Below are 22,201 nucleotides of genomic sequence, written 5' to 3' on the forward strand. Positions count from 1 at the left end.
CGGTACTTCAATTTCCTCATCTGTAAAGGGGATAATGATAGTATCTACATCACTCAGGTATTTGTAGGATTAAACCAGATGAAACATTTAAAGTGCTTAGACTAGGACCTGGCACTTAATAAGTACTCAGTCAAAGTTAACTATTATTATTTTGTTTGATAATTCCTCTTGAGACTCTAGACGATTGTAAAACAGAATCAGTGGTGTGTGTGGTCCCTGACAGGACAGGTTACTTGTGTTCTTCTCAATTGTTATGAGTGAAACTACTGTCCACGCTTTCTTAGATTCATTTACTTTCAGAGCTGAACTAATCGCTCCCTTTATTAGGTTCCCTAGAGTAGCCATACCCAAGTACTACAAACTGGAATGGCTTAAAACAACAGAAATTTGTTCTCTCACAGCTCTGGAGCCTAGAAGTCCAAAACCGAGGTGTTGGCAAAGCCATGATGTCTCTGAAGGATCTGGGGAAGAAAATGTTCTGACATTTACTGGCAATCCTTAGCATTCCTTGGCTAATAGGTACCATCACTTCAATCTCTGCCTCTGATTAACATGGAACTCTCTGTGTCTTCACATGGCCTTCTCCCTGTGTAGCTCTATCTGTGTCTCATCTCCTCTTCTTATAAGCTACCCTAATGACCACATCTTTACATGATGACATGTACAGACTCTATTTCCAAATACGATCTGAGTACTAGATTTTAGGAGTTCCACAAATATTTTGAAGGAACATAATTTAAACCATAGCACTCATAACACATATTTGGACATAAATCTCATAATTCTTAACAAAAATTCTTTCAGTTGCATCCACCAAAAGCTTCTGAATACTGTATGAAAATAAAAACTAAATAATCCTGATACCATGAGAAAGATATTTAGTAACACTGGCTTTGAAAGTTTGCTATAATCATCCATGCTACTTTTTATTCTGTTAAAAGAGAAAAAAAGGTTTTAAAAAGTTTCTGTATTTTAAAAATAACAATAACTTTAAAGTAACTATTACTGCTAAATAACAGTTACATCAAACCCCCAGAAAAGAATAGTTTTCAAAATTTGATATGGAGAACACAACCTAAATGGTGTATGTGCGTGTGTGCTTGCTCATGCACACACATGCATAATATGCACATACATTATTTGCCTCTGTGTCCCTGGAAAAAATGGAAATGGTCTGAAATCAAGCAAAACAGATGGCTGAGTGGGCCTTGTGAATCTCATATATCTCAAGGAAGTTAAGAAGTCATTGCAGCATTTTTCAAGAAAAAAATCTATGAGTTCTTAAGTTTCTACACTTTGTCTTGTCTACTTCTATGCAGCTTAGAATATCCACTTTTGAGATCTTTGAAGGTTAGGACTCTGAGGAAGACTTAAAATCTATATGAAATAGCGCAAGGGCTTTTGTTAAGGATACTACTCCTTATAAACCAGAAATACATTGGCATGCTAACACAGCATACAGCTATGCCTTGTGTTACACTCTAGCTAAGTTACTGAGTTTTGTAAAAGTTGGAGAAAAATAATTTTATACTCACCAGAAGTGCTGGCTGTTCTCAAAAGAATTTTATGTTTAAACCTCTTGTAAAGCAATGAATCCTGTGTGAACATTTGTACAATATAAATGTAAATAATTGTTATTCTTTTTTTAAGATTTTTATCTATTTATTCATGAGAGACACAGAGAGAGAGGCAGAGACACAGGCAGAGACTCCATGCAGGGAGCCCGATGTGGGACTCGATCCGGGGACTCCAGGATCAGGCTCTGAATCGAAGCTAGATGCTAAACCGCTGAGCCAGCCAGACATCCCATACTTGTCATTCTTTACATGGAGAACTACTGCATATAGGTTAGAGGGACCGTACCTTATGGAGCACATTAATGTGACAGGCCTCACCTTCCTTGGAAACTCTTATACACAAATACCAGGTGGATTTTGCCACTATATTCTTTTGCAATGATTTCTGACACACCTTGAGGCCCATTTCTAAGCTTATCCTCAAGCCCATAAGAACTCTGAATACACTCGGTCATCCAGCTTGATCTTTTGCTTCTTTAATCTTTTCTGCATGGAATTCTGGTATCTCTAACAATCTCTATCTCTGTTCCTAGCATCCTTCATAGTGTAGCTGGGATTTTCTCCTTGAAAGTTTCTTTGACACTTACTGCCTACCCCACACCCTACTCTACCACACACACAATAATTTTTTTTTTGCATTTTGCGAATTCCTATGGTGCTCATTATCTTTCATTTGACTTCTTTTAAATTATTTCTTATAAAATAGTTATCTTTTCATAAGTCTTAAACTACCCACCAGTTTGATCATTTTTGACAGTAATAGTCTTTCATCATGCCCACCCAGTGCCTGGAAGAAAGCCTGTACTCATTGTTATTTGAGGGTTATTTAATGCAATTTAATGTCAGACAGTCTATATATAGCACTTCATTCTGTGCCACAGGAAATAATAATGAATAAGACCTAATATCTATCTCAAATATAATCTATTGGGAGAGAAGGGGAAGACTTAAGTAAATACAAAGGCAGACTACAATGAGGCCAATAAGGAGGCTATAAACAATGGCAGGGACAGTGAGACAAAGCAGACAAGTTGGCTTTGTCTAGTAAGGATTAGGAAGGTTTTGTGGTGAAAGTGACTTTTGGAATGAGCCATGAGAGGGGGTTATAATTTTAATAGGCAGTGAAGGAAGCCATTCGAGAAGTGGAGACCAGACTGAGCACAAGATCCCTGATGGTTACTCTCATTTTGAAAGGAACTGAGCTACAAGCAATAGTAAACAGAGGTTGTAAACCTAAGGCTAGTTAGGATAAGCAATGTTTTAAGGACCCTCAAGTCTGCCTGAGAATGTGCAAAGAAGTCATAATCCTCTGCATTCTCCATTTTGTGAACTAGCAGGTGTCAGGAAGAGATATTTCTTTTGATTGGTAACACTGAGTTATTAATAGAGAATTACACAGTGTCTAAAATCCAAAATTAATTGAAAAACAAAGCCTGCATTTACCAAACTCAGGAACTTGCACTGTTATTCCTCCAAGTCATAAATCAAAACAAATCAACACAGAGGCAACTGGGCTTCCTACCAAACATTACTGAATTTCACCTGAATTTCTTTCTCTCAGAAAAGAGAGAGAGAGAGAGAGAGAGAGAGAGAGAGAGAGAGAATAAGCTTTCAGTTACCTATATTTGCCAAGAGGACAGATTAGGTGTTAACTGTGTAAAGCTGTCTGCTCAATGCTGCATGTATGCCTGCATGTAGTTAGATAATTAATTGATACTTTTCTCATCATTTGTAATGATAGCTCATTTCTAGAAGGAAACCATAACATATCAGGTTGAAAGAAATTTCTTCTCCACAAAGACAAACATTTAGTTTTAATTCCACATTTTGTATTACAAATAACAACTCATTATATTCATCATGGTTCAAGTACTCTTAGAGGTAGAGAAAGAAAAAGATTAAAAATACATTTGATTTGTGTGTACATAGTTTTTCATAGCAAAACAAATAAACAAACAAAAAACAAGAGCAACAGTGAACATTTACAGTAAGTACCCAAATTTTTCTCAAACTAGTTACATGCATCTCAAACTAGATAGATATTTAGATTCTCAAAATTACTTAGAAGTCATCATATTAATAATGGAAAAATCATTGTGAGGTCCTCATATGCATTTTTCTACTGGTCAAGAGTACTTCTTCAGTAGATTTTTCTAAGCTTGGTTTAATCTGATTCCAAGTGTGTCCTCCACTCAGGAGAATTCTATTTTTTCAAAGATGTGTCACTCCTCTAGTTTTTTCTGATAGCCAACCTAAACCTCTCTTTTCTCTCACTCTATTTCAGAATATAAGTTCTAACAATGCCAACTCACAGAGGCCTACATTCTAATTTCTGATATCTGAGGGTATTGTTGAGTTTTCTTTTCTTCTTTTCTCTCTCATTTTTTAATCCATTAGCCACATTCTCTTTCAGCCACAGAGGAACAGATGTTGAGCTTCTAATAAGAAAAAGCATGAATTTCATAAGAAAACAGTATCTCCTGTTTCCAAAAGCAATATCAGAACAAAGCAAAGATTCTAATATTTGACTAAATTTTGCTTAGGAAATGAAAATCCTATGGTCTCTTCTGTGTACATTTGCTGATGTTTTAGTCTAAAATAAACTGGCAAGGCCTTCTTAATGTTGAGATATATGTCCTCCCAGCCGCAATAACAAACTGTGCTTCATACCAAACCTTTGAAATTCTCTTCTGTAATTAGTTTACTGTGCTTATAAGCCTGAACCTACTATTTACTATATATAGAATGAAATGGAAAACAGAAGTGCTCTCAGTTCATTCCATACCATAGAAAAATAAGGTTTAGAGCACAGGTACTTTGACAGAAAACCTCAGTTCTTTGATTAGTTCTGAAGAAGTATATGCATTAATGTCAAATCATCACTTGATGTAAAAGCCCAGATTTTCTGATAAAAAGTAGCTTTTTTAGACATTAAAATTAGACATATAAGCAGTTAAATGCCTTATGCTTTGTGACTCTGACCAACTGTGTGTCTTCTGATGAATGTGGGAATAATTGAGAATCAAATTTTGAAATTGACTAGAAATTGGCTGGAATTAAAGATATTAGATCGTCTCAAGACAGTGGAGTCTAGGTTGGAGTTAAAAATCAGTAAACCCATGTTTAAAGCCCTTCAGATCTAACATGTCTTTTCCCTCTTTACTTAGGCCAGCATCTAACATACTGTCTTGTATAGAGCTAATACTCAATAAATATATTTTTAACATATTAGAAAGAATGAGAGGTGTGGGAATAGAGATAGCATTACAAAAAACCCTTTGGAGGATGGTGGCTGAAGGAAAGACATAGAGGTCAAGAGAAGGGGCATTATTATTATTATTATTATTATTATTGGGATGAGAGGTATCTTGAAATGGAGAGAAACCAACTAAGACTTGGGTGTTATATTAAAGAGGAGACAAGATGATTTATGCTATTGCCTTGGAGTTAAGTAAGACCTGTAATTGATTATTAATATAGTACCCCATGACCTGCTTATAGTATAGTTATAATTATGCTGTGCAATAGGAATCCATGATAATGAAAGGAAATGAGTCACACTTGGAGTTTTGCTTTGACATGATAGCTGTCTATAAGAGAACAAAGCTAGGGCATGAAGATCTATGCAAGTGGTCTCTACAGGATAATGACTCTGTTACATACTCTTTAAAGATATTAGAGGGAGTGTGGTATTTCCTCCCCCAGAACCTCAATGTTAAAATCTGCTTAGAGATCCCAAAGGCTCCAGTCTTTAAGATATACTTGGATAGGAGATGCCTGGGTGGCTCAGCAGTTAAGTGTCTGCCTTCAGCCCAGGGTGTGATCCCAGACCCAGGATCGAGTCCTGCATCAGACTCCCTGCATGGAGCCTACTTCTCCCTCTGTTTGTGTCTCTGCCTTTCTCTGTGTGTTTTTCATGAACAAATAAATAAAATCTTAAAAAAAAAAGATATATTTGGATAACCTGGCCAAGCTTTGAGATCTGAAAGAAAGGAAGTAATTATAAAGCTGAGTGTGGAGGAATGGGTAGGAGAATCAGAAGTTGTAAATATTATGTTGAAGCATTTTTAAAAGAATGAGACTGGATCATTATTATTACAAATAGACTGATTCCCCTGGAGTAATCGCTGCCACTATCATTGCAAAAGAATGATTGTTGATGCAGAAGAAGAATCAAATTTACTCCATGCCACTTTGCAGAGTTAGGAGTACAATAGGGAGACAGATTCAAGTCAGTATTAGGAAGAGCTCCACAAAAAAAAAAGAAAAAAGTAATTATTGAGTTATGTTCTTGAAGTATTAAAGCAAAGGAATAAATATATATTAAATTATTCAATAAATCTTAGACCCATTGTTTTCCACAGACAACTTCTGGGACCCACCTCTACGTCTTTGTTCATATAGATCAATTCTCCTCTCTCCAGCTTTATAAGAATTATAGCTAATATTCATTGTATGCCAGGCACTGTTCTAAATGCATTATGCATATTGACTCATGTAACCTCAAAAAATCCTATGATTATTGTACAATTATTATCCCATTTTACAGATAAATAAACTAAGAAACAGGCTGACTTGCCCAAGGTCACCCAGACTAAGTGGCAGAGCCAGGGTTCAAACCCAGGCATTCTATTTCCAACACCCATTCTCTTAAGGCACTTCTAGCCTATTCCCACTATTGTCTCACCCTTTCCTAACCTCTTCTCTCCCACATAGCAGTGGTTCTCAAACTTCAGTCTATTTCAGAATAACCTGAAAAGCATGTTAAAATACTGACTACTAAGCCCCATCACCAAGTTTCTGATTTAGAAGGTGTGGGGTGGGGCCTGACCTTTTGGAATTTCTAACAAATTTACAGATGCTGCTGCTGATCATCTTGCAACCCTGGGAACCTCACTTTGAAAACCAGTGTTGTGCAGAATCATTGTAGAATCTGCAACTAATCTGGAACCAGTGAACAGTATCTGTCAGGGTGAAGGCTATGCACTCCTATCAAAGAAATACAACAATTCAGGCACTTAAAAAACAAAATTCATTTATCCCTGTACAAACACCTAGGGCAGCTCACATCAGGACTGCCATTCAAGAATACATATTTCTTCTATTTTGTTGCTCCACCACTCCTTAGGACATTATTTTCTACATGGTCAACGGTGGGACTTAGCCATATGTGGGTTCCATCAAATGGGAATGGGAAAACCTACTCAATAAATTAAGATCCAGACACAGGAGTGACAGAAGCCATTTCAACTCACATTCCACCTGGAAAGGCTAAGTCATCTGCCCACAGTAACTGCAAGGAGAATTTATAAGTCTTCTATTATATTCAAAAATTGAACATGGAGAAAGTAAGTTTAATGATCAATATGCCATCTCTGCTACAAATATACTGCTTATATTTATACTTTGTCCCTTCTACACATGCTCTGCCTCCCTAACTGCACTGGATATTACATATATATTTCATAGTCTCATAGGGTCTAGAGCAGTCAGGATTTTCATATTGGAGGCCTCAACAAATATTATTAATCAAGTTATCCAGAGTAAGGTATTTAACCTACCTATAATTATTTAATTACCAAAGTATACTAATGACATCTGTCTTATCAATCATAAAGACATACTGTATAAAATATAATTCTGGAATAATAGAAAAAATATTTTAATAGCTCGTGTATTATGCCACACAGTTCATTCTACACTCATTTAATCATCAAACAAACCTCATTTCAGGTAAGGAAGGTTTTTTCAGGTAAAGAAAGGAACCCACGTAAAGATTAAATGACTGGCCCCAAAAATATAAACATGAAATGATAAATCATTTAATGTGTTGACTGAACCATCTTTCCAAGATGAGAAAGTTATTCATGGCCTTAATATTCAGTTTGAAGGTGATCCCTAAAAAATTACTGCAGGAATCATAGGAGTTTGATTTGGACATATCTTATTTACTAGTCCTCAAAACTAGTTGAATGCCAGAATTATCTGGAGAACTTTAAAAAATTGGTATTTCCAAGGTGTGGACCCACTCTAGACCAATAAATCAGTACCTCCAGGGTAAGGAACAGGCATCCATATACTATTATGTGTTTTAATCATGTAGATCTAACCAGTGGCTGGTCATGTTGACTCAGGCAGCTTGTAAAGATCTAAATGAGAACCTACATACCAAGTAATCCTTCCTATCATTAAACTAAAATTTTTTTATTAAAACTGTTCAGTATTTACATAAACCCAGATACTTTTCAGCACATATTCCTCAATTTCGGTAAGTTTTCTTTTAACGATTGGCATTCTATAATTTTGTCTCTCTTCTGTGACACACAGCTCACAGGAAATTCTTTTAGTAAGATATTTAATGAAATGCCCTTGGATGGACACCAAGGTGGACTTTCTTACTGTAACAAATAGCGCAATCAAGTTCCAATACTGTTATTAGTGCAATATTGTTCCAATATTGTTTAAACTTCTGTGTAATCCACTAGGTTGTTTTCAAAACCTGGTAACAATTGCAACTTAGATCACATTTACATCTTTATCTCTGCCATCCATTCCTCTTAGGAGAAAAGAAGACAGTATTTCTCCTTCTGGAAGAACAAAAGATGTAGCAATTAAATATAAATTCTTCAGTTTACCTAAATTTTAGTATTTGACTTGTAGCAGTGACTATTAGGTGTTTTTCAATGGTCCATCTTCCCCTTTTCTGGTAGAACCTTTGAATATAAGTAGATCACATCAAGGCACAAAATAAAGACTGCTTTGAAGTTACATGGGACACGACTAAGTTCTGGCCAATGGAATGTAAGCAGAAACAATTTTCCAAACTCCTGGGAAGTAATATAAAGTGAGGGAATATGCCCTTTTATTTCTCTTTTCTTCTTCCTTATATCTGAAATGAGGATACAGTGACTGGTCCTCCAATAGCCACATCAGACAAAGAAATAAACATCACACATAGAGGTTGGCAGGTGAATCCAAACTAATGAATCTGGATTCCCAATGAGCCTGGCACCACCTTAGCACCCCGGCACTGCCTGCATTTCCATTTCTATCCGGTTAAACTCACCATATTTTGGGATTTCTGTCACTTGCAATGGAAACTGAATCCCAACTAATACCTGGCCACTTAAATAAAAGGTCACAAATGGATTAGCAAACAATTACAGACAACATATACACATTTAAAAGCAATAGTTTAAAACCGATATTTTATGATGAAACTGAATACACTTTCTCTTTCTTGGTTGCTCTTTCCTTGAGCTGTAAGAGGGAAAGAAAAGGTGAAATATACAGCTCTCATGGAGGAAAATGTGAGATTTGAAATCATTTAATGTATGAAAAAACTGTTGCTAGGTGACTGTTGTCTGAAAGCTTGCTGAGGTGTGTTGGCACCTAGAGAAAAATGCAAGTAGGAGTAATGTTTTCTAAGTTTACCCCTTAACGAAGATGCTGTATTATTTTTAAACAGTGAACACTGGGTAAACAAGAAACAAAAAACAATTCTTTTCATGTAAGATAAAACAACTTTTCTTTGCAAGCAGCCACATTCTCCAGAGGAGGAGCCAGGACTGGCACAGGACTGTGATATAGGCAGCTTCCTCACTGTTGCCCTCGTTCCAGGAGCGCCACGCTGTCTCAGAGGTTCCAGGAGCAGCTGCCACAAAACTCAGTTTCAGCTTGTAACACCTGCCAGAGACTGAGTCGCTTGGGAAGAGGGAGGTCAGGTACTGATGGTCCTTTTGACAAGGGGAGGCCTAGTCTGTTTCTGGTGACAATCTTTTGTCTCATGTACTGAACGTGCTGATGTGGGACCTGAGGGGAAGACAGACACAGAAGATCCTCATGGCAACAGAGAGAAAGAGGGAGAGAGCAGTCAGACCAGGAATAGGTCAAGAGCACAGTAGGCTGCCGTCTTCAGATCAACTACCACTTTCCTCACTGGGAGAGTCTGAAGATGGTAGAGAAATCACTCCTCTCCGCCCACTTCCCTTCTACCAGACACCTTCCTAACTGCTCTAATTAGCTCTGATTTTAAACCTCTCTCCCAAAATGCAGCTAAAATCTTCAGCTGAATGCAAAAGAATATATTTGTCATCATTAAAGTTTCAAGACTGGGAATCAAGTTGGTCCTATTAGACATGGTGAAGGTTACAGGTCCAGGCTTAGTGAAGCTGAAGATTCTAATGGGAATATTAGAACTAGAAAGAGAAACTCTGACCTGTGAACACAGGCTTGCACTCACCCTCTCCTTTGCTCCTTCAATTAATTTCAATTATCCAATTGCTGGTTTTGACCAAGGAAGTTCAGAGGACACCCACACCCCAACAGAAGCATTTTTAATGATGAAACAGCGTAGTGTGGATTAACCCTTCTGCTAGCTTGTAATTTACTTGAAGCCTCAAACTTTATTCTGACCCATACAGGTGAAAGGATCACATTATCATGTCTATCTCTGTAGAGGTGGAAATGTCCCAGAATCAAGCAAGGAGACATTTCCTTTGGATGAATGAAGATCTTTTCCTAGGTTTAGAATGTTTCAGGCTGCGACATGGGAGGAGAACAAAGTGCAGGCACCTGGTAGTGTTTCCAGCAAAGCTAGTGTTGTCTCCCACTAGGCAATACCATTTGCAGGATTGTAATTATTATTATTATTTGCTTTTTAAAAAAATCAGTTCAAAAATTCTGAACAATAATTTACCTCACAAGAATTTGCTCATAATGTAGTTATTCCATCCCTTCTGCTCTTTCAAAGCCTTATTTTTGTAGCTAGGCATGAAATAATCTCCCAGAGTTTCTGGAGCAGGTCTTTTTCTATTCATGTGATTGCAAACAGAAACTCCTTATTCAAGAAGGAAAAGGTTATTAAGCCAAGTGAAGGCCTTTCTCTATTGAAATAAAAAGACAGAAAAGAACTTTGCAGCTGTAACTATGAGGTATGATGCAAGAGTGTGAGCAGAGCACAGCTCCCAGTCCTCCTGCCCAAACTGGCACATTGCCAGCAGTCAATTTAAAAGTCAATTTGTTCATCATTTAATTTGCAATGTGTTTGGGTTATTTTTAAATATCTACTTATTGTTTGGGGTGTCCAGACCTGCTTTCTAAATGAAATTCAAGTAAGTTATGCAAACTTTGAGCTGTTATATTCTGAGATGCTCATTTGGGAACTATCTTATATTTAAGCAATGATTGCAAAGTGCACCTGTGGGCAGAACATGGACTATCTCCATGGTTATACAGCCTTCCTTAACAAACTCTTGAACTTTAGTTCACTTGGCATTGTTTTGGAGTAGGAGTTGATGCTGATTCTATCGTAAATCAGGGTCCTGTGATCTTTGTCATTATGACTATCACCTCCTTACCTTTTGCTATGCCACAAACTGGACAAATTTCTTTTACAAAACATGATTTGACCACATCACAATCCAGAAATGTTTTACCGAATCTTTTCATCAGCTTTCTCCCAATGCATAAATGGTCCCAAAAGCATCCCATTGCTTGGTGACTGCAAGACACATAGAAAATATTAGTCAATACTCTAAGCATACCAGTCATCACTAGGAAATAAAGCAGAAAAACCTTATTAAGCTACCTTACTGGGTGCGATCAGGAAACAAAATGAACTAATTATTATTTCCTTTCTTTTTCCAATGATTTGTAATTCCTGGATGAAACCTGAAAAATACCAAAAGGTTTCAAGGCAACCCTTTAGAAAGTGACCTTTTGCTTTCCCCATTTTATTTGCCCTACGTGTTAATTGACTTTGAAAAAGCAGTATATTATCTTTTTAGAAAAAAGGAAAGTATAGACTTGATTTGTGAACACCAACATCCTATTGCATCAAAGTGTTGTTTAAATCATCACCCAGCAGAGCTGAGAACAACTATCCAGGAGTGAGAGAGAACAGATTTTAAAAAAAAAAAAAAAAAAGGGCAAAACTGTCTCCGAATGAAAGAGTACCACTGCCATCTACAGGGAGAAATGATAATAGTCAGCTATCAATTCAACAAGCAGGGAAATGATTTTAATTATCCTGCATTGCCAGTAATTTTCCTATTCATTTGATGTGCAGAGGTCATCTTTACTCACTCTTTGTTCTAAAAATATGTGGACTGGTGGGGACAAACGGAAGTGGAAGTTCATGAAAAGTGGTTCTCTCTTAGCAAGATGCTCTGAGTTACTGACAGGTACTAAAGAGTTGGTGTAATACCCAAGTAATTGAATGAAATGACTTTATTCTGACATTCAGATGACCAGATTGGATTTTTCTTAGACATCTGGACCCAAAATCAGTGTGCTTATTTATTTCTACACTTTTATGACATTTCCCCCAATAGCATAATTTGTTACAGAATTTTTTTAATTTCTTTTTTTAAAAAATGCCATTCCCCTAAAAGAAGTTGTGAATATATTTAATATATATTAAATAGTCTAGAAAACTGTGAAACAAGAATAACTATAGCTTCTTAAAAAGAATCCAAATTTGGAGAAATTATTAGGCATATAGAGCTTATGGGGGTGAGAGGCTAAGAAAATAAGGGGTTTAAGGTTTCCATTAATTTTTCAGGCCAAATGAAGTGAGAAGATAGGAATTATTATGTGATGTTATTAATTGTTTTGGACATACAATTGTTTAATTTAAATGTAGGCTTAATTAGAAATAGAATGTAGTCCACATGGAATAAAACTAAATCTCTTGAAAGCATTCTCTCCCTTGGAAAAGAAAGTAGCTTCGTTCTCAGCAGTCTTGGGGAAAGGAGTTTTTGTGAATTGTAATAGCAATCTCTACATATAATATCATTATTTAGTGGTTAATTAAAATGCAATTTGTGGTTTTGACTCAAAAAAGCAGTATTTCTTAAGAACTTAAGAAAAATTCTTCTGTAAGAAAACAATTCCATTCCTAATTGCACCAAAAAGAACAAAGTACCTAGAAATAAACTTAACCAAGGAAGTGAAATACCTGTAGTCTGAAAACTATAAAACATTGATGAAAGAAATTGAAGATGACAAAACAAATGCAAAGATATTTCATATTCATAGATTGGAAGATTGATATCATTAAAATATCCTTCTTACTCAAAGCAATCTATAGATTCAGTGCAATCCCTATCAAAACACCAATAGCAGTTTTCACAGAACTAGAACAAATAATCCTAAAATCTCTATGAACCACAAAAGAAACAAAATAGCCATAGCAATCTTGAAAAAGAAGAACAAAATTGAAGTATCACAATTCAAGATTTCAATATATACTACAAAGCTGTAATAATCAAAACAGTATGGTCCTGGCACAAAAATAGGCACATAGGGATCCCTGGGTGGCGCAGCGGTTTAGCGCCTACCTTTGGCACAGGGCGCGATCCTGGAGACCCAGGATCGAATCCCACATCGGGCTCCCAGTGCATGGAGCCTGCTTCTCCCTCTGCCTGTGTCTCTGCCTCTCTCTCTCTGTGACTATTACAAATAAATAAATAAAAATAAAAAAAAATAGGCACATAGATATAGAATAGAATAGAATAGAATAGAATAGAATAGAATAGGAGAGTCCAAAAATAAACCCACAACTATATGGTCGATTAATCTTCAACAAAGGAGGTAAGATTATACGATAGGGAAAAAATGGTCTCTTCAAAAAAATGATTCTGGGAAAATGGACGGTTACATGTAAAAGAATGAAACTGGACCACTTTCTTACTCCTTACACAAAAATATACTCAAAATGGATTAAAGACCTAAATGTGACAGCTGAAACCATAAAATTCCTAAAAGAGAACATGAGCAATAAATTATCTGACACTGGACATAGCAACATTTTTCCACACGTGTCTCCTAAGGCAAGGGAAACAAACCCAAAAATAAACTATTGGGACATCAAAATACAAGTTTTTGCACAGTGAAGGAAACCATCAACAACAACAAAAAAATGCAACCTATTGAATGGGAAAAGGTATGTGCAAATGAATTAACCAATAACAGGTTAATATCCAAAATATATAAAGAACTCATACAACAGAACACCAAAAAAATCAAATAATCCAATTAAAAGATGGGCATAGGACATGAATAGACATTTTTCCAAAGAAGACATACATACAGGTGGCCGGCAGACACATGAAAACGTGATCAACATCACTAATCATCAGAGAAATACAAACCAAAACTACAATGAGGCTTCACCTTACATCTGTCAGGATGCTGATGTGTGGAGGTTCCTCAAAGAGTTAAAAATAGACCTGCCCTATGACCCAGCAATTGCACTGTTGGGGATTTACCCCAAAGATACAGATGCAATGAAACGCAGGGACACCTGCACCCCGATGTTTCTTGCAGCAATGGCCACAATAGCCAAACTGTGGAAGGAGCCTCGGTGTCCATCGAAAGATGAATGGATAAAGAAGATGTGGTTTATGTATACAATGGAATATTCCTCAGCCATTAAAAATGACAAATACCCACCATTTGCTTCAACGTGGATGGAACTGGGGGGTATTATGCTGAGTGAAGTAAGTCAATCGGAGAAGGACAAACATTATATGTTCTCATTCATTTGGGGAATATAAATAATAGTGAAAGGGAATATAAGGGAAGGGAGAAGAAATGTGTGGGAAATATCAGAAAGGGAGACAGAACATAAAGACTCCTAACTCTGGGAAACGAACTAGGGGTGGTGGAAGGGGAGGAGGGCAGGGGGTGAGAGTGAATGGGTGACAGGCACTGGGTGTTATTCTGTATGTTGGTAAATTGAGCACCAATAAAAAATAAATTTAAAAAAAAGAAAAATAAATAAATAAAAATAAAATAAAATCAAAGAGAAGAGAAGAAATAGCAAGTGTTGACAAGGATGTGGAAGAAAAGGAACTCTAGTATGGTGTTGGTGGAAATGTAAACTGGTACAGCCAGTATGGAAAGTGGTACAGTATATAGTTTCCTCAAAAAATTAAAAATATAAATACCATATGATCCCATAATTTCACTACTGGGTTTTTATCCAAAGAAGACAAAAACTATAACTCGAAAAAAAACAAATGAATAAACAAACAAAAAAGATAGAATCAGACCTATAAATACAGAGAGCAAACTGATAGTTGTCAGAAGGGAAAGGGATGGGGGGATGGGCAAAATGGGTGAAAGGCAGGGGGAGATAGGCTTTCAGTTATGGAATGGATAAGTCATGGGAATAAAAGGCACAGCATAAGGAATATAGTCAATGAGATTGCAAAAAAAAATTTCTTCCCACTGTGCCCTTAAAATTCCTATTTTAAAAAGACTCCAATTTTACTCATTTTACTAATACTGTTTCAAAAAAGAACATTTTACCTATCATATGAATGTTGTCGGTGTTATAAACTACAGTCTTTCCCTTCATCATGCTACAGAGAGTGAAGAGCACCAAGCAGCAATTAGTCATTAGGATGACATAATTCTGCAGCTATGAAGTGGCTCTAGAATACAAGAAAGCACTACTTCTATTTTCTCATTAAAAAAAAAGTAAGAACTGCACTAAATGACCTTAATGATCTCTTTTCACTCCAGCAGTCCTAGTTGTATTATCATATGGTCACGTAGTTAAAATTAGGTTCAACCTAAAATAAAATGATAAATATGGGTAAATAAGTGAGTGAGTTGCACCCAAACTTTTACCCAAGATATTTCTTCTGAGTAAAAACTTTTTTATAATTAATCACTATAATATGGGAAAATCTCTATAAATAAAAAATATGATGTAGATATGGATAAAATTTATCATAACAAACTGTTTTATACTGAATTAAAATATTCTTATTTTTGAAAGATGTGGTATATATGTGCAATGGATTATTACTCAGCCATAAAAAAAGAATGGGGGATCCCTGGGTGGCTCAGCGGTTGAGCGTCTGCCTTTGGATCAGGGTGTGATCCTGGGGTCAGGATCAAGTCCCACATTGGGCTCCTTGCTGGGAGTCTACTTCCTCCTCTGTCTATGTCTCTGCCTCTCTCTCTCTCTGTGTCTATCATGAATAATAAATAAAATCTTAAAAAAAAAGTAGAATGGGATCTTGCCATTTGCAATGACATGGGTGAAGCTAGAGAGTATTAAGTGAAATAAGTCAGTCAGGGAAAGACAAATACCATATGATTTTACTCATATGTGGAATTTAAGAAACAAAACAAATGAGCAAAGGGGAAAAAAGAGAGAGAAGAGCAAACCAAAAAACAGACTCTTAACTATACAGAAGAAACCAATGGTTACCAAAAGACAGGTGGGGAGGATGGGTGAAATAGGTCATGGGGATTTTTTTTTTAAGATTTTATTTATTTATTTATTCATGAGAGACACAGAGAGAGGCAGAGACACAGGCAGAGGGAGAAGCAGGCTCCATGCAGGGAGCCTATTGTGGAACTCGATCCCAGGGCCCCAGGATCACGCCCTGGGCCAAAGGCAGGTGCTAAACCACTGAGCCACCCAGGTGTCTTGGTGATGGGGATTAAGGAGTACACTTGCTGTGATGAGGACTGGGTGTTGTATGTAAATGTTGAAACACTATATTGCACACCTGAAAGTAATATTACACTGTATGTTAGCTCATTGGAATTTGAAAAAACTTTTTAAAAAGACTATGTTTTTTAACATTATAGTGAAGTACAAAAATAATTTCTCATCCCCAATCTAGTAAATTTATCCTAAATATATCTTTTTATAAGTGTTTTTGGAGTTCATAGAACAGAATACTCCTCTGGCCCTTATAAATGTTACTACATAAAAGTTTTAAGGCAGTAATTAGCTTATCTCCTTATTAAAAAGAAAGAAAAAAATGAAGATATAATAAGTTATTACATTCAAATTAAAGTCAAATTATTTCATTATGAAAAAAATTCTTATTTTGATTCTAGTTTTATGATGATGAATCTAGATACAAATTTTCTTTTATTCACCCTGCTGGGATAGATTCACTAGGCTTCTAAGATTTGTATGTTAGTATTTCTTGTTAATTCTGGGAAATTTACAGCCAGCTTTTCTTGAAATATTTTATCTCTCCCATTCTCTGTGTCCTCTCCTCTTGGAACTTTAATTATACATAAGCTATGCCTTCTGATTCTGTATTATATACTTTTACATACTTTTAATCTCTCATATTTCCCATCTCTTAGTCTCTTGACACGTCTTTCTGTGTAATTTCATCAGGTATGTCTTCTAATTCACTAATTTTCTCTTATGCTGTTTCCAATCTTCTGTTAAACCTGCTCATTGAGTTAATTAAAAATTCATTTTCCATTTTTAAAAATGCTTATTTCCTTATATCTGCATAGTCACTTTTTATTAGCTTGCTCCTTACTCATTTAAAATATATTTTACTTCTGTAAAACACTGAATGTGTCCATTTTCTGTTCTTTATCTGATACTACCAATATCTGAAGGCTTTTTTAACTTGATACTACAATCTGCTAGTCTTGTTACTACCATCTTCTGATAGTCCTCACTTTCTTGTTTTGTTTCTTTGTGTATTTGGGTATTTGGGCTGTAAGCTCATATTACTTAGGATATTCATGGGAATTATTTGAGAATTACGTTGAAGACAGGTTCTTCCAAAAGGATTTGATTTTGCTTCTTCCACAATCCTAAACCATACCAATCTCACATCACTTCAAACCTACCTGCGGACTGTCCTGTGGCTAGAAATAATAAGAGAACTTTTTCTTTAAATCAATGTCAAACTTTGAAAGAAATTATTTCTCTTGATGTGATAAGAGTGGCAAGGCAAGGAGTATTATTTCTAATTTTTACTTCATCTTTACCTTAAGAACACAGGGCTTTAAGTTCCCACTTTTATATGAGCTCTTCTTTTTAAATTCCCAAACCTAGAAGGTCCTAGTCTTTTTCTCCCATTTTTCCAATCTCTATGGAGATATAAAAACTAAAGATCAGGCCACATGGATTTGGCAAATATTCTCAGAGAGAAATCTGGTTGTATTCCTCTAGTTATCTGTCTGAATTCTCACTTTCACTCATGTTTTGCCTCTGAGAGTTTCTTAATTCCTTGCCAGGATGTCAATGACATAATAATGTGGGAGATTTTCAGTTGTTTTTCAGTCAGGTCTGTCAAAGAATCTAGACTGCCATTCTGCTAAAAGCAGAGGTCCATTTGTATTAAAATCTTAACATAAACCTATATATGCATTGTATTCCCTATTAACTTGAGATACTAAAAACTCAGCTTCTTGGTCCCTGTTGCTTAACAATTTGATCCTTCAAAATAAACTTGATTATGCCATTTTCCCCTTTAATCTTTGTCATATCAGTCCACTGCATCAGGATAAAATTCAGTCTTCCAAACATGTCTTACGATATGCATAGATCTTGTTCAACTCTAGCTTCCCCTTTCTCTACCAACAGCAACATTACCACTGGGTCCTACTGAGTCATTCTCTTTTAACCTTTTTACATATTCATTAATAGAGCACTGTTCTCTTCCTAGTCTTCCTTCAAGTTTCAGCTTATCTGCTATTTCCTGCAGGGGGGCCTTCCCTGAAGCCCAAATCCAGGTTGAGTCACATCTCTCCTTAGGAATCCAATGGAGCCTTATACCTAATTCCCCATCACAGATTTGTCACACTGTTATCCAATGCCTTGTTTGTATTTCTGAATGTATAACTATATTCACTAGTTATAATGATAACCCCACTATAACACAGGCTTTATAAAAACAGGTATACTTGTCCTATTCAAATATATACTTGGCACCTACCACAATCCCTGCAACAGAACAAGCACTCAGTGAATATTTTTTAATGTAAAAATAAAGTAACTTTCAGCTTTTTCTTAATTGTAAACAAAGGTATTACTGTGTCTGCGTATTTCTATTTGATTGGGTCATAAATTACTGAGTAATACAAAGGTATGGGGATCTGTATTCACGTTAAGGACATCGCTATTTCAGAACCTTATTTTTTATCCTGAAAAGGCAATCTTCCAAAATATTAAACACTAATTTGAAACTCAGTTAATGCTGTTGCCAAGAGGACATCAAATCATAAAAGCTTTTGGGACTGTATTCCTATTGTCTATGAAGAATGATTTAATTTCTTCATTATAATTCCAACTGCATTGAAAGGAAACAAGGTAAAAGACTCATCAGAAGGTCTTCCTAACTGAAATCTTAGGAGATTGTGCTAATTTGACGTTCATTAAAACAACAGCTAAAATGATTAGAGGTAGACAGACCCTAATCTAGCCTGTGTGTAACCAAAGGGAGGAAGTACAGTGTGATATGCCTACAAGTCATATAAACATTACCTTTCTTTCTTTTTCACCCTCTTCTGATCCTCAGCCACTTATTTTGTTTCTGTGTTTCTAATTCACTGCCTTCAGGAACTATGTGATGTCCTCTTTTTCTTCAGAATTAACCTAAGAATTTGACTTAGCCAATATTGTACACATGCTACAAAATTAACTGCCAGCTAAATAATTTCAGGCTGAAATTGCATCAACTACTGTGATTTTTTTTAATATAGAAGCAATTAGTCATCCAACCCTTTGATTTTGATGAAATCAGAGCAAAGTGGCAATTTATAGACATTATAATAATTTTGCACAATGGACATCATTCTTTATGGAAAATGAAGAATGCCAGATTCTATATATCATTCTATATATCATAAATCACACTGAAAATATCATGATAGATTGAATTTAAAAGTCATGAAATCTAGAGCACAGAGTATTGAATACCCACAATATTATCAGTAACACGGGGATCATGGGGAAGTCCCTGGAAACTTGGGCTTTTTATTATGTAACTCTTCAGAAATACTTACAGAAGTAGAAAAAAAGTAATAATCTAAGCAACTTCTTTAAGTTTCTGTTCATTAATTATGATTAATTCTGTAAGAGAATTAATTGAGCTCTTGAGTCAGCTTCAGAATTATAATTATAAAACTTCTGGATCTAAATTAAATAGTCATGGTTTTCCAAGATTTTAGACATGGTTCTAAGATCTGGTCTTAGACCTTATGATAAGGCCTGTGAAATCCCATTTTTAAGGGAGGAATGCAGTTCTCTCTCACTTTCGGATGGTAGGCACTAAATCTCTCTTTATAGATAATGTTATCAATGCATTTTTTAATTTATGTTTTTTATAAAGGGGAAGAGTCAAAGGGAAAGGGAGAGAGAGAACCTTAAGCAGGTTCTACATCCAGTGTATGAGCCCAACACAGAACTCAATCTCAGAACCCTCAGATCATGACCTGAGCTGAAATCGATAGTCATAGACATTAAACTGACTGAGGCACCCAGGCATCCCTGTTTTCAATGCATTACTATTGTACTGATATTGTACAACACAATCTTAATGAGGATTCCAGTACAAAGATACAATGAAACAAATAAATGTTTAAATGGATGCCACATAGTATGTCATTTGTCTCCCATTCCTGAATTTTGTCCAGTTGTTATCATCTTCCTATTGAAGTATATAACTGATATTTTTTCCCCCTTGAGACATAACATGCTATTGTATGATCCCTGTTTTCTCAAAGGTACTTCTATTCAGTTTAAAAAGAATCCGTGATTCTAGACATGAGAGTCTCTTTAAAAGGAAGCCTGCTCTCCTTTGAACAATGTGGACTATGGGAAGACATACAGTGAACCAGGAGAAACAAGTTGCTGAAGTGGATAATGACCTGGATAGGATATTGAAGCCAAAGGTGCTTTTAAGTGGCAGCTGGGCCAAATGGAGGGAAGTGACTTGTGGCATGTCATAAAGATCAGCATTAGTATTGGTTTTAGTTACTTTGCTGACCTAAAGGAAAGAAAATACAGTAAAGTAATGAAATGTGCTGATGATACAAAGTAGAGAAATTTCGCCAATACAAGGTAGGAAAACAATAAAACTAACAATGACTTAGTAAGCTAGAATTACGAGCTGACAAGAGCTTTCTGCTATTCAATTATAGGAAAGTCTAAGTAAAGCTAATCTAAAGGTAAATACACAAGAAAAATAAACTGAACCTTTGATGGGCCATGGTAATCAAATTGTTTTCCCCAAGAGTTCAATGTAGAACTTTTATTTTTAAATAGTTTATTCCCAAATATTTGGTAACAGAACACTCATAGCAATGGATACAATTCCATGCAAAGGGACAAATGACAGAAAATATTGGTAGTATTGGGGGATACTACAACTATACCCTTGAAAAAAAATAAGACAAACCATAAAGAAGTTTGGAGTGTTGAGTCAGGCAAGCTCTAGTAACTCCTCAAAATGAAAAAGTTACTACTATGTATACAATTAACATGCAACACCATGGAAGATATTTCTACTGACAGAAAGTATAATGGAAGAAAAGATTTCTTTCTCAAATATACAATTATAAACAAAAGCTGAAAGAAAAAAAGTCTCAACTAAGAAGTAGATGGCAAACTTGAATGTTTTTATTTTCACAGAGCAAGATTCAGTCAATTAAAGAAGAGTCAAAGGTGTCAAGAAAAATGAAATCAACAGGAGGTAGGAGGGGAAAGGATGGAAGAACTTGTATCATCCAGCCTCTGATACTGATGGCTGTGATTGACATGTGCACCGGCCCTGTACATGTCTATTGGAATCCCTCTTATTTGAGGAGCTGTTTCTTCAGAACTGTCTCATTATCAGAATTGTCTTACAGTAATTCCTGAGGTGTTTGGGTATCTAAAATTGCACATATTCTTTAGCTACTAATAAGAAAGTTAAAATCTCTATTAAAAATCATATTTAAATTACTGCTCAAAATATTTGGTTCTGTTTAATGGAGAATAGCCCTTTAAGAAAAGTATGATTGAAGCAGTTTTAATAGAAGCTATTATCTAATGCTTTCTTTTAAAGTATGTGTAGGGGTCCAGCTAAGGGGAACCAAGTGTGAAGTGTTTAATGAGTGAACAATGCACCGCATAAAAAATAACCCACATCAGAGGAAGAAAAGGGAGGGGTAGCTTCACTCCCTCATTTGGATGTCAGGAGAAACACTTCATTCTAATTAGAGGAAGAGCAGACATAGGGCTTTCAACCCTTCCAAGAGCTCCATACCATTACTTAGATACTTCTCATCTTCCTGCTTTTGCTGTATAGAAGAGCAGAGTAATGACAGTAATAATAATGACAACAAATATTTTTTTAACTTGTACCATGTGGTAGGCAGGAGAGTGAGTGAAGCTAGAAAACAGGAACCAGAGAGTAGACACTTTGGGGTTGTGATTCACTTCCCTTTGACTATTTCCTCTTTGGTAGTTGAACAACGGGTAAATTAAAAAAAAAAATAGCAACAGCTATCAGCACTGAATCTAAAATCACTTACTTGCTGGGTTGGAAAGGAAACATCATCAAGCATTGTAGCATTGTACATAATTAGTGTCAAAACCCAAAGATAAGGTCAAAATTCTGGATTATTGAGAAAAATACCAAATTATACCAAAAAATGGTTTACTTTATTAATTTTAAAATGTTTGCATCTTTTTGCTTTGTGCTGTCTTTATAATATGAGCAAACATTTATTGAACATCTATCATATACTGAGTACAAATCATCCAATTTCAATTTCACACTAACTTTATGGATTAGATGTTATTATTCCTATTTCACATAAAAGAAATTAAGACCATAGAGCTTCAGTAAGTA

General features: G+C 35.7%; 1 protein-coding gene and 1 long non-coding RNA gene across 2 annotated transcripts in view; one reads left to right on the forward strand and one right to left on the reverse strand.

The window, feature by feature from the left end:
- Positions 1-21,253, forward strand: part of LOC111091104 — a 34,651-nt gene extending 13,398 nt beyond the window's left edge. Inside the window, exon 4 of the long non-coding RNA XR_005373917.1 lies at positions 20,998-21,253. This is a non-coding gene — a long non-coding RNA (uncharacterized LOC111091104). The remainder of the gene's footprint in view (positions 1-20,997) is intronic.
- Positions 8,758-22,201, reverse strand: part of C19H4orf33 (chromosome 19 C4orf33 homolog) — a 306,277-nt gene continuing 292,833 nt past the window's right edge. Inside the window, exons 11-12 of the transcript XR_005373915.1 lie at positions 11,167-11,249; positions 8,758-11,079 (exon numbers count right to left, since the gene is read on the reverse strand). The gene's annotated coding sequence lies outside the window, so the exon portion shown is untranslated. The remainder of the gene's footprint in view (positions 11,080-11,166; positions 11,250-22,201) is intronic.

This window comes from Canis lupus, chromosome 19 (assembly GCF_011100685.1).
Source record: "Canis lupus familiaris isolate Mischka breed German Shepherd chromosome 19, alternate assembly UU_Cfam_GSD_1.0, whole genome shotgun sequence".
NCBI lineage: Eukaryota > Metazoa > Chordata > Mammalia > Carnivora > Canidae > Canis > Canis lupus.